This window comes from Camelus dromedarius, chromosome 2, assembly GCF_036321535.1.
Source record: "Camelus dromedarius isolate mCamDro1 chromosome 2, mCamDro1.pat, whole genome shotgun sequence".
In the NCBI taxonomy this organism is placed as follows: Eukaryota; Metazoa; Chordata; class Mammalia; order Artiodactyla; family Camelidae; genus Camelus; species Camelus dromedarius.
The window spans coordinates 107,671,015-107,685,348 of record NC_087437.1 but is presented as its reverse complement, the minus strand read 5'-3'; positions in this window follow the sequence as shown (position 1 = coordinate 107,685,348).

Below are 14,334 nucleotides of genomic sequence, written 5' to 3'. Positions count from 1 at the left end.
GTCTCTTCCTCAGGTTTTTATTTAATTGATTGGGGTAGATATACCCTGAAAGCTGAGATTTTAAAAACTCCTCCCAGATGATTTCATTGGGCAGCTCAGGTTGAAAATACTGCTCTACAACATGTTAAAAGAGACTTAATACATAAAGGCAAAAGCATGGTGGAAATAAACAATCAACCATTATAATTGATCATAGATATATTGATTTTGTAGATGTTAACAACAGTGGAGAAAGGGCAGTTTAAAGAATAAACTGTTGCAGGGTGTTAGAATTCTTCATATCTCAGGACTTTGGCAGCAGCTCACAACAGAACTAGAAGGGTCAAGGACAGAACTTTTTCAAAATGATACTTAAAGAAAAAAAAAATGTAGACTTCATCAAATCAGTGGAAATAACCCAGATTTGAATGTCATAGCTTTTGGTTCTCTATGAATCACTATAAGAAAAGACTTACACTGTATCCTTGTTTTAAAACAACTGAAGCATGCTTCAAGAGAATGACTTGAGGAGTATGGTAGTCTTAAAACATATCAGTTTTGTTGGGATGTGCCCAGTGGGAAGGTGCCCTATATCCTCTTTTCCGGGTTCTGGGTGGTTTTATGATTGCTTTGACCAAAGGAGTAGAACAGAAGTGATGATATGAGAAGCTCAAGGCTAGATCCTAAAATGCCCTCCAAATTCTGCTACATTTGCTAGAAATATTTGACCTTGGAACAATAATATGAGAAGTTCAACAGCCCTCAGTTCTCTGTTAGAGTGGCCACATGTAGGAGCCAGGCACGTGAGTGGAAAAGTGGTCTTGGAGGTAGACTCTCTAGCCCAAGCTATGCTAGGTCCCAGTCACCCCAGTCATTCAATTCATTGATTTTATGGCCTCAGATATTGTGGAGCAAAGAAATGTCATCCCCTTGGAGATCTTTCCAAATTCCTGACCTACAGTATGTGGGCGGATTAAAAAACAATTCTGGTTTTATGCCAGTAAGTTTGGGGCAGTTTATTATGCAAGAATAGATAACTGGGACAAAAGGCTTAAGTTCTATCTTCATGGATTTAAAGAAGGTAGAGTTTGTTAGTACCTGATCTGCTGCTGTGCAAGAGGATTTTATAATGACAAGGTAAAAAGACAGTACACTTCCGTGGGAGTGGATAAAGCGTCCATCAAGGATCTGTGTGTTCTATAGCTGAGTTGTGGATCCACGGGGAGGTATTTGGTTCTAAGCTATTGTAAAATAAACGCTATACAAAACATTTCCTTCCAGGGGAACGTTACCTGTGTATGACATATGCTGGGGGTAAATCTTAAATGTATAAATCAAGGTCAACAGTGACCAGGAGGTCAACCATTAGACATCTGCTGTTGGAAATGCTTCATATAGATTTTCTCTAACTCCAAAAACATTTCATGAGAAAAAGACTTGGCATTTAGATATTAACGGAATTCAGTGTAACAATGCCAGATTGTAATTATGCCTGTCAAGTGAGATCTTTTCTTCCCCTCACCCCTCCTCCTCTTCCCTCTTCTATTTTGAAGTAGGTGGCATAGGAATCAGCACCATTTGGCTATTGGAAAGGTATAGAATTGAATGAGAGTAGAAATTCATTAATAGCTAGACTTATTTCTTTAATATCTGGATTGGATTCTTTACTATCTTAATATATAAAGAGCTATTACCAGTAAACAATACAGAGTAGAAGAATTCAATGGAAAAATAAGAAAATAAAATGAACATGCTGTCCTAGTCAGTTTGGGCTGCTATAGCAGGACACCATATGCTGGGTGGTTTAAACATTAAACATTTATTTCTCACACTTCTGGAAGCTGAAAGTCTGAGATCAGGGTGCCAGCATGGTCTCTCATAATTAAGGCTCTCTTTCTGGTTTACAGATGGCTGTCTTCTAGTTGTATTCTTACGTGGTGGAGGGCAGAAAGGGGGAGAGAGAGAGAAGGAGAGAAACCTTTCTTGTTTCTTCTCACAAGGACACAAATCCCATTCATGAGGGTCCATCCTCATGACTTAATTACCTCCCATAGGCTGCATCTACTAGTACTATCACACTGGGGTTGGAATTCCAACAGTATGAGTTTTGAGGACACAAACATTTAATCCATAACAATCCTAGTCCCTGAAAGTCAATAAACTAGGTATTGAGTTACACTTACTTTTTAGTAGCATATTCACACTAAGCAGCTTCAGAAAATCTGCTGTGGATGTCCTAAAAAAAAGGGGGGCCTGCCCTGAGTGTTCACTGTATTTGTTTTCTAGAGGTTACTTGGTTATATAAACGGACTCTAAAAAATTATGAAGACAATAGGCCTGATTATTTTCACTTTTTGTTTTTATTTCACATGATTTATGAGTTGAGACAGTTTTTAAGTCTGTTACAAATGAATTAAAATTATTCTATTGTAATCTATGCTTTAAAACAATTTTTATTCAATAAAAGGAGGTATTTTTTTCTATCTTCAAATAAAACATCAATGGTCATGTTTAAATAGATTTTATCAAAACAAAGGTGAAGGATATAATCCCAATTTTTTCAAAAAATGTGAATGATGTCTTTGGAAATGAAATGTTAATTACTAAAAATTAAATTGAATTTTTTTTCTTTTAAGGATGTTTGAATATTTCATTCACTTTATACCAAAATCCACAAATATACTATATATATGCTTAGAGGGTGTGAATGAGATTATTTTAACATTCCATAAATTTCCTCTGTTGAATTAGCAAACATTCCTTGGAACCACAGAACCACCAGATTAGTTGCAGGTGTATCTGGGTGATAGCTGTTCCTGCACATCCAGCAACATGATACAGCCTGAGCTACGAGGAGCAGGTGCTCAGTTTTACTCATAACTTCTACCTCCTCAGGCATGGAACTCTCCTTACTTTCACCATAACTTCCTAGAGGATGTTTGCTTAAACTTTCCCCCCAGACCGTCAATTTACCCCTTATTAGATGTATGATAATGGACATAAATAAATAAATATATTTTTAAATTGAAGCTTTTCTAAACATAGGGTTGCATGGGAAATGGGACATTTCTCCACAAAGCAGAGAAAAATCTTCCTGTAAACTTTCTGTGATTCAGAGGCAGGAGGTGGAGACGCGAGGAGAAGACAAAATAAAATGGAAGGTACTGCTGCATCAGCTAGAGATATAGTACCTGAGAAGGTCATAATCTCCATCTCACACTTTCAGAGCATTTGGAAAGAAGTCATCTTAGCACTATCTTATAGTCAATGAAGACTCTAGTTCTTAATATTTACCTCGAGCAGCTGAAGACTCAGGAGCTGAGAATTTCAACTACTCCAATGGCTCAAATACTAAGAAGAAACCAATTTACATCAAGAAAGTACAGACCTGACAACTGGTCTATCAAGTCTTCATTTTGTGGGTGGCATAAATGGATCATGATCTGAGGTGGAATCATTTAATCCCATCTAAACATAATCTGCTTTATCTCAAGTATCCTTTCTTAAATCTTTTTTTTTCTTTTTTTTTAAATTCCAGATCAGTAGTACTTCATCATTTGTGAAGGTACTTTTATTTTCTACTGTGTTTTCTAGAAATTGGGCAGAGGGAGAAGGGAGGGAGAATATTCTGCCTCACCAGACTGAAGGAGCTCTCTGAAAATGGAGGGAAAGTTATCTAATTTTCTAGGGGACGTAATACTAGCACTGAGGAATAGACATTGCAGAGCATAAATGGATGCATTATTTTTCACTTAATATATTGAAATGGATTGATTCAGTCTAAGCCATACTATTTACTTCAGCACAGACATTTTTGTCAATAACACATTGCCCCTTGTGGGATAAATTCATCTCACAAAATAACTAGCATCTTCTAAATGTAAGGAGCTTAAGACAATACAAAGATAAAACCAAGCAGAGGTTGCCTTTAGAAAAATGTATAGTAAGTAAAATAGCTGAAGCACTTAGCATATAAATAGAAGGTGTTATGGACTGAAAGATATGTTCACACTCTATCAAATACTGTAAAATTTCAGAGGGCTGAAAAGTTCTCTACAAATTGGGGTAGGGAGATTTATAATGGAAGACTTTATAGATATTATAGTGTGTAACATTTGAGATACAGCTTGAGCTATAGTGGAATTTGGACATTTGATGGTAAGAGAAAGAAAATTCCATGTAAAAAGTAACATGGAAATTTATGGTGTTTAGTCAGAAACATTCAAATCTGAGCCCATCTGAGAATGACAGATTCATAAGATCCAGAGCTTGACCTAAGGAGACATATTTTCAAAAGCTCCATAGGTAAAGCTAACATAAATCCAGGGTTAATGATTGTCACTCAGAAAGATACATGGCAGTGGATATTTGGAGATTAATTCCAGGAAAAGTGAACCAATTTGTCTGAATGAAGTATATGTAGTGATTTTAGTGCCTAATTATATATACATGTGCTACAGCCAAATGTGCAGTCTGTTGAAAGTCTGGCTCCTGATTGCCACTGAAGATGTTTGAGTGTTAAGAGGAAAAGTGATCTGTAGAAAAGTAGAGAAATGTTAAGATGGCTGGCAAGAGCAAGACATGTGAGGTAGGGAGAGAGGAGTTTGAAGTCTACTTTTATAATAATCATGGGTCATGTGTCAGGAGTATTTAAGATTAGGTGGTGAGAGCAAGAGAAGTGTAACAATTATTTGAATATTTGAATGTAGACCTGATAGGATCTAGTTAATGATTAGATTTAGAGAACAAGAAAAGTAAAAGGTAAAAGTCAGATATCCTTTTGAGGATAGAATATAACTAATAATAAAGGAGGAAGCAATTGTGTGAGTGGAGAGGTGAGAAATTCAATTTTAATATGTTGTTAGAAAAATCTCATGGAGTTGATAACCTGAAGTCTGTTTATGAAGAAATTTGAAAATGTGTTTTATTATATCAATAATTTACTTATTTTCACATTTATGATATATTCTGCTTTATTATATCAATTTTTCTAATATACCTAGGTAATTGTAATGAACAATTTATGTAATGGGTAATCGGCTTGCAAATGAATAAAAATTAAGCAAATTGGCAGAGAGTTGAAATTTTGATTTAGAAAGTTGATATAAAATTTTTGTCTGTGGACATTCTTAATTTCGTAAACCAAGAAGTCCCCACAAATCTGTGGGTTTTCTAGTTTTCCAGATGGTTTTTCAGCCATTGGAAAAAAACCATAATTAAAGAAAATGTGCCAAAACCAACTATAGGTTTTGAAACTATATATACATATATAAATGGATTTAGCAATTTAAACACAGAAATGTAAGGAATGATGAATAAAATTTGAGTACATATTAATCAGTGAAAAATTGTTGTATTTTCCAACTTGTCTGTTGGGAATTATATCTACAGATCTAAACTACCAATTAAAAATAATATTAGAAATTAGTTATGTCTTTAATATGCATAATATTAAATAGGTAATTTTAGTTTTTCTTCAGAGATGTCATTGAGAAGAAAATTCACAATAATTATTCATGACAAAATTATAGATAATGAATTGCAGGATTATCACTTTTATGTTGGTCCACTCTTGATATCTTAGGGAGCTATTAATTTAATTATTTAGCAGTAAAAAATTCCTAGCAGAGTAGTAGTGGCCGTTATATGCTCTTTCCCCTTCATTCTAAGGTACTCAGCTAAAATCTAGAAACTGCAATAAACTTAGCCAGAATGTGAAATATACTTTCTGCAAAATCTGTAATGCTAAATTTTTGTTAATACGTGTTGGCAGGGTAAAGAGTAAATGCATCATAGTCTACAAGACTTCATTTGCAACCAACAATTTTAAACTTTAAAGAGCAAATTACAGGATAAAAATCTATACATGTTTTTCATTTTTGAAGGAAAATATTCTATAACTAAATAAAGAATAATCAAAGTAATTTAGTTTGAGAATTAGTCATAACTCCCTTTGATGTCTCAGAGAAAATCAATTTAGACTTATCAAACTTATACTATACTGAAAAGTAAGATGCTCCTATATTTTCCAAGTACTATTGTCTAAAAAAATGATACTACAAAACTCCCTTGACTTACCATGTGGTTACCTCCCTATAAACCCATCATAAATAGAAAATGCCATAAACTGAAAATGCATTTGACACCCCTAATCTCTATGGAACATCATAGTTTAGCCTAGACTACCTTAAGTGTGCTCCGAACACATACATCTGTCTTCAGTTGGGCAAAATCATCCAACTCCAAGCCTATTTTATAGTAAATTGTTGAGTATCACATGTGATTTATTAAAAATCACACTAGAGGTAAAAAATAGAATGGTGGTCTGTTTCCAGAATGGCTGTAAGTGTATTGGTTGCTAACCCGTGTGATCACGTGTCTGACTGGTAACAACTGCTCTCTGCCGCTGCCCAGCATCATGGGAGAGTAGAGTTATCATGCAACATATCTCTAGCCCAGGGAAAAAGATTAAATTTCAAAATTCAAAGTATGGTTTCTACTGAACATGTACCACTTTCACACCATCGTAAAGTCGAGTCACAAGTCGAGGACTTATGACCAGGCTTTTGAGAGTGGTATGATCATTCCTACCATCAGTATCTTGACAAAAGCTTCTGATAGACCAAAACTATCAACCAGATGACACTCCGCTTTGCTTAGCTTTGCTTAGGGTGTCTCTAGCCCCTTCTCTCCCACCTTCCCCTCCCCATATAAAGAATCATGGGCAGCAAACTTATATCCCCCATGTTGCAAACAGGAACAAACCACACATTATTTTCTGTAGGCCAAGAAGCAGAAAAGTGCCAAACTTTATATCATAACCACTCTAGAACTTTCTACATTGGATTTTAGTTCTATCAGAAAAGTTTACCTGATCTACTTCCAAGGACTCCTGGAACTAATACAACATCCTAATTTTCCTTGTCAGTGCCCTCCATTTATCTATCCCCACTACATTGGCATCTCCCTAATCCTTATACACTTGACCCAGTTCCCAACCTACTCCCCTTTCTCCACATCTTTTTCTCCCAGACTCCCAGAACTCTGACTCTGTAAAAAGTAAACTCTCATATAGCCTCAAACAAGACTACATTTCTTAAAAATGTATTTTATTTTTTTAGAGCATTTTGGGTTTACAGCAAAACTAAGAGGAAGATACATAGATGACCCACATATCCCATGCCCCCACCAGTGTGTAGCCTTCCCCATTATCAACATCCTTTGCCACAGTGGTACATTTGTTACAACTGATGAATTTACACTGACATATCATAATCACTCACAAAGTCCATGATTTACATTAAGGTTCACTCTTGATGCTGTGTTTTTTATGGGTTTGGACAATATACAATGACATGCATCTACCATCATAGTATCATACAGAGTAATGTCACTGCCCTGAAAATCTCTATGTCTGCCTATTAATCTCCACCCCACCCCAGCCCCCATGACCAATCCCTGGCAACCACTGATATTTTTATTGTCTGTCTTCATAAAATTTTGTCTTATTTAGATGTCATATAGCTGGGACTACAGAGTATGTAGCCTTTGCTGATTCACTTCTTTCACTTAGTAATATGCATTAAAGATTCTTCTGTGTCTTCTCATGGCTTGATAGCTCATTTCTTTTTTAGCACTAGATACTATTCCATTGTCTGGATGCATCGCAGTTTATTTATCCATCACTAATTGAATGGCATCTTGGTTGCTTCCAAGTTTTCTGAGTTTTGACAATAATGAATAAAGCTCCTATAAACATCTGTGTACAGATTTTGGGGTTAGTGTAAGTTTTTAATTCATTTGGGTAAATACCAAGGGACCCTCACATCAATTTTTTAATCCACTTATAAATCAATGATTTTCCTTGTTTGAGTCTCTAAAAATTAAATTTCTCAGTCTCACTTTTGGGTACCAGTAATAGAGTGTACATAATCCCAATCATAGAACTTATTAAGATCTATTGTAATTATTAAAAATTTGCCAATCTAGACCTTAAGTGCTTAATACCAGTGCTTATGTCTTGTTTGCCTTGGAATTTCAACATGGAGCACAGTGTCCAGTAAACAAAAATGGACCATCACACTGTATCTGTACTGACTTTGCACACATCCCTCTGAGTTCTTTCTCTATATACAATTATCTTAAAAGAGTTGTATCCTTTCCAAAAGTAACTAATGTCTTATTGATAAGTGATTTTCTTCAGTCCAATTTATAAAATTTAAAATGCATAAAAATTAAAAATTATAAAATGTGTTCTATAGATAAAAATTGCTAAAAGTAGGAAATATGATCAAATACAATTTAAAGGCTATTTTCACTTCCCACTCACAATTTCACCATGGATATAATTATGATTTTTTGTTTAATTTTAAATTTTTTAAAAAATGGAAATTGATTCATTGAACAATTATTTACTGGATAGTTAATGCTGTCCAGGCAGTCTTAAGGAACATGTTTATTCAATTATGGTGTGTGTTGTCAAACAAACCCATTCATTCATATATTCCATGTAGCTTCAGGGGAAAAATCTTGGGGAAATTATATTATTATTATTATATTGTACTTTTATATTATAAATTTAAAGAGACTTTTCATGAAATTAGAATAGCAATTGGCTCTTTTCTTCTTCCTGAATTTATTGACTAGTGGAGTTCTGATTTTATTAACTAAGAACTAATTTTATATTTCATCCTTTGCTCGAAAATACGCTGTATTTTATCTTGCTTTGTATTTAGACTGTGGGTTTCTTATACAGCATTGTTTTCCTCCAATGGCCTTTAACTGCCTATTTTCTACTTAACAAAGAAGTGTATGTGCCTTAATATTGCTATTAAGTTGTTAGTGATACAGCTTTTCTTATGTTCCTTCATGGAATCATTCCTCATGGGTTTCCTGACTTCTTATAAATTTTATAATTTAATTGGTTTCCTCTTTTTTTTAATTTGCTTTACTGCAGTCATAATTGGTTTTACTTACATTATATTCTTAGGTTGGTTCTATGGTGTCTCATAGCCCATGCTTTCTCCTTCCCTGGGTTTCTTCTTTTTCTAAGCATTTTACAGAAAGAGTTCACGGGAAATAGATCTTAATCTTTGTACCAGACTTTCACATCTCCTTAACATCTATATATTATTTATTTCCAATGTTACCTAATTTCTGGTGACACCTTCTGAGGAAGTTGAGTCAACTTCTAGTCCCAAAGATAGAGCATATGTCCTGATCACAGTGACAGTTCAGCAATGGGCATGAGACCACTAACTAAACTTAGAATTTCTGAACAATATCCTACAATAAAGACATTTTTCTTTCCTACTCTAAGTAAATAAAATGTTATCAGCCAATTTCACTTCCATGAGAAGAGCCATCCTAAAGAAGTGGCTGACATATTATGGAAGGCAAAGAAGACTCCATTGTAGTGAAAAGTGGCCAGAACTAGGGCTCCGACCACTGTCATCATCTGAACTGAACTCCTCTTGAAGCTAGTCTTCATTGGGACTTTAGATTATAGGAACACAGAAATTACTCAGGTCAGTTTCTGTATTTATATGTACATATGTTTTTATTTTGCCCTCACAATATATAGTTTGCCTGGAAATTTCCATGTTGAAAGTGCTTTCCTTTAGAAATTTAATGATATTATTCCATAACTCTTTTCATTCACGTTTGTTGATGGCATAAATAATGCTAGTCCATCTTTCATTGTAGATAACTGGTTTGTCCATTGCAGCTTCATCAGCTTCACTAGCTTTTACACCTTTCTACAAACTAGTAGAAATCAGAAATTACACCAGCTTGTATTTAGTTTTGTGGGAGACATTTTTAAAAGTTGTGTTTAGTGAACAGTGGGCTTTTCTCAATAAAGAGATAACTCTTCATATGAATGGAAATCAGTAATATAAAGTCTTATTCATTTTTTTCTTTACAATCTTCTACTAGAGAAAAGCTTTATGCTAAGAGTCTCTAGATATATATTTTTTCTTCTGTGTTCCATCTCTCCAACTCTGCTATACAGGGAGATATCCTCATATTTACCTTCCAGATTATTAAGTTAACTTCCAGAGTATTATTACATAATTAAATGGTTATTTATCATTTGTTTTTCTTGGTTCTTTTCTGTTGTTCTATTAATTGTCTTCTAAAGGCATTTATTCTTTAATGTCTCCAAATTATGAATGAATAGCTAGGCTGATCATTATTGCAAGTGTTTGTTTTGTTTTCTCAGTAGTGCAGCTCCATTTACTCTAAGTGGGCAAAAAAGAACCAAGCCAAAGAAAAATTATAGGGATAAAGATAAGGAGTAACAATATGGATAGGCACCAATTGTTGGAATATAAATAGAACAATATTTTATTCTGGACATGAACATCTCTAGATTTTTATTCCTAGTTGACTATCCCTTTCCTGTTTATCTCTCCAGGAGTATTTTGAAAGTCCTTATATTTTCTTTTGTTTCTCTCCCTTGTCCCTTCATTCATATTAGGTTTCTCTCCCAAGGAAAATCTATTATTATTATTTACTATTATTATTAATTGAATGGAAAAAAATGCCTAGGAGTAAATATTTCTGATACCTTCTGCTTATGTTAAGTTAGGGCCATTGGCTCAGTTGGTCTGGAGACAGACTTCTGACAATGATGACTGCCCCAGAATCCACCTCCACATTTTGTATCAGCTCACCCTGAGCTTTGAGCTCCTCTGGGGGACAGTGTTACCTGTACAAGACTAACCTGGTTGTGTCATGATTTGTACTTTATGCTGGTTTTAGAAGTATTTCAACATTTATTATGAGATTTTATTTACACATTTCTTATATCCAACATTATGGCTTTATTTATGTATCTGTTAATGTGTTCATTCATTTATTTGTGTATGTATGGTTGTGTATATTTAGTGATTTATACATTTTTACTGTCATTTTAATCATTTTTCTTGCTTACTAGAGAGAGAGATTAATCCATTCATTTAGTCTTTCATCTTGAAGCAGAAGTCACTTCTAGATTTTTTTTGAAAAGAAGAAAAAAAGGTGGAGGCCAAGCCTTAGGCCATGACTTTGGATGTTCAAGAAATGTGATTTCTTTATCTTATATTATTTTAGTGTCTAACTTGAGACTCATTATGTTGGGTGGCAATAGTTTAATTTGAGTTAATTTATGTCTCACTGCCCTTTCCCTCTGGTGTGCATCTAAGTTCTAGGTGCTACAAAGTCCCCAGTGTGGAAGAGGAGGGGTGGTCATCTCAGGTATCCTTTGTCTACACAATGGCATTTGATGGGACATTTATAATCCCACTGGTCCTCACTTGTTGATTCCACAGACTTCTTCTGCCTAGACATGTAACACAAGTCCTCCCTGGCACCACATTGTTTCTTCCCCAGGGCTTTAGCTGGAAAGAAAGACACGGCTGCCTCTAATTTTTATCATCCACACTAGGCTAGTCACTCATTCCAAGGTAAGGTTAATTTGAAGAAAAAACACTTCTGTGCTTATCCTATTAGAACACTCCCTTGAGTCAATGAATGTCTGAAATGGTACAGGATCAAAAAGTTTAGAAAAGCTCAGAAAAACACATCTTGTTAAATTGCAAAAGAGTATCCTGCCACTTGTGTAACTAGGTTCATCATGGGCTAAAATTTCACTTTTCTTAGTAACTGCTCATTCCTTTATGTAAATATAAGAAATATACTCTCATACTTGGGGTATAGTTCAATGTTTTTAAATATTTCAAATGTACATAGTACAGGCTATGATGTTAAGTATCCTGTTTGCATGATAAATTGATTTATCATCAACAGAACCATTACTCTACAGAGCTGACAAATAGTGTGATATTTTTTCCAAATCTTGTCTCAAACTATTTCAGTTGAAACCTTAGTCAAGGAGAGCAATAATCAAGACGTGATGGCAGTTAATGAGTCTTGGAAGACGGAGGGAACAAAAAGTGCCCATCAAACTGAGATGGTATCTTGAGACCAAAAAAGAAAGCAGGCAGTTCCATATAATCAGTGGATCAGTTTACTATGTGGTAACTTAGAGGGTAGGAATGTGAAGCATTCACAGCTACACTCTGCACCACCAAGGAGCCACTGGGACAATTTTATAGTTAATCTAAGGCATGGAGGTACATGCTTGGAAACAGAAAGTCCATCCCTGAGTCAAGATTTATGAATGGGTGACTAGTCTCATGGGCGCCAAGAATGCGTCAGCGAAGATCTTCATCATCGGAGACTAACAGCGTAGAGGCCACCTGGTGGTCTTTAAACAATATCTATTAACTACAAAGCCCTTGATGACAGAGAAGAGTTACTATGAAATACAGCCCTAGATAGGGTCAGTGGAAGGACAGGAATAACGGAAGGAGCCCAATATGGCCCCAATTATGCTAACAGCCATGCAATAAGTATGTTTGGCATACCATATCTTTCCTCCCCTACCTCCTCCCCTCCTCGTGTAGCTAAAGCTATGAAAAGGAATAGGGCTGGGTTTGGTGCAGTTTAATATTTAAGAAACAAGCATTGTCTCACATTTACTATTGCTTAAGACTGAATAATAATATTATGGTCTATTTTAATTATCATTGAAGCAACAGGGAAGAATTAGTCTTTCTTTGAGGAATAAGAAATCACATGCAGGGAAGAGATAACCCATTGTTGGTCAGCCTGGTTCTGAAAGAGGGACAGAAGAATTTCAGGAAAAGCACAGGCCTGGATTTCCATGTGTGGTAATACATGTTGATTCTCACTGATGGAGAATGAAACTACCAACCACATGAAGGACTTCTTGAGGCTAGGGAAGAAATGTGTTCTGGTTTGTTCACTGCACCCAAAGTAGCAACCTTTTCTAATGTAAGTTGCAGCCACTCTTGTTTACACATACTTTATGCCCATGCTTTAATAATGTTCAATCTTCAATTGTGCTGTGAGGAATTAGGGAGGAAATGCCCTCTTCCAAGCCTTGGGTGGGGGCACTAATGGCAATGGTCAAAGAGACAGCTCTATCTCACAACATTGATTATCTCACAAAAGCAATTTGCATCAAAGACAGCCATAGGATATCATGACAAATTAGTCAGTTGCAAAGAACTTGTATGAGTACACTTGGTCTAAAAGCCAGGAGAAATACTTAGTAAGAGTTTGGGACTTCGGTTAGGTACTTATGAAATGATCTTTGGTCTTGATAAGGAAGTGATAAAATTATTGGACACATGCTGGTGAGACCAGGGGAAGATGGGAGCTATCTATATACCTAAATATTTATAAATACATATTCAAGCACTTGTCCACACATGCAAGTATCCATGTGGTTCTATCTGAAGGCTCTTGTATTATATATTTCTATTACCTTCTATTACCTTACATAGTTCATAAAAGTTGTAAATAGAACTATATAGTTACTCTACAGTTGAACTGTCTTAAAATATGCTCTGGGAATAATAAATTTAATATCTAAATATATGTATATATTATTTTACTAACGTTAGTATTGTGTGATTTAGGACTGTTTTGATTGTGTAGAACAAATCTGTTGGAAATATTTTAAATAACAAAGTAAGAACACTTTTGTTTTAAAACATCGTAGGGCTGTCTTGGAGAACTCATTGGCAGGGGTGCAGCTTCAACTCTTAAATAGAGCAAAATCAGGATTCTTTCTTTATTTCTTGTCTAGCATTCTTTCTATGGAAAAAATAATTGAACTTCCACCATACTTGGTGAAGGAAAAGCAGCACTAGGTGGACAAAGCAATTATTAAACACTTCAACGATATTCTTTCCATTGTTTAGAAATAGCAAATTATACTAACATTCTATTAATGAACATTTAGTTGTGTTTTTCCTCCTAATTTGCCAATGGTTTAAGCAATGTTTCAAATAAAGTCACATAAATGCATCTTTGCATGTGAGTCACACTTTTTACTTGGAAAATTTCATCAAATTGGAATTGCTAGAGAAGGGGATGCTGATAGGTAAAGTTTAGGAAGTAGTGCTGGATGGCTTTCCTGGAAAATTAAAACAATTTATTTTTCTCATTAACATTATTCTTGAGTCCACCTTTTGCCTCCCCATTTTAATCCATCTCATTGTTGAAAAATAATTCATAATGTGAAGTCTTTGGATTATTAGCAATGTTGATGAATTATAAGGCTATATTATTTATTTCTCTTGTTTCCTCTGTAATTTACTGGTTCATGTCCTTTACTCATTTTATTGGAGCATTTGCATTTTACTTAATACTTTATAAATGCATTTTTGAATATAAAAGATGTTAACCATCTTGACTTTTGCGAAATCCTTCCCATTCTTGACTTTTGCTTTCCTGATGCTTTATTTGGTATGCTTTGACAAGCAGGAGTTTTTAAACATT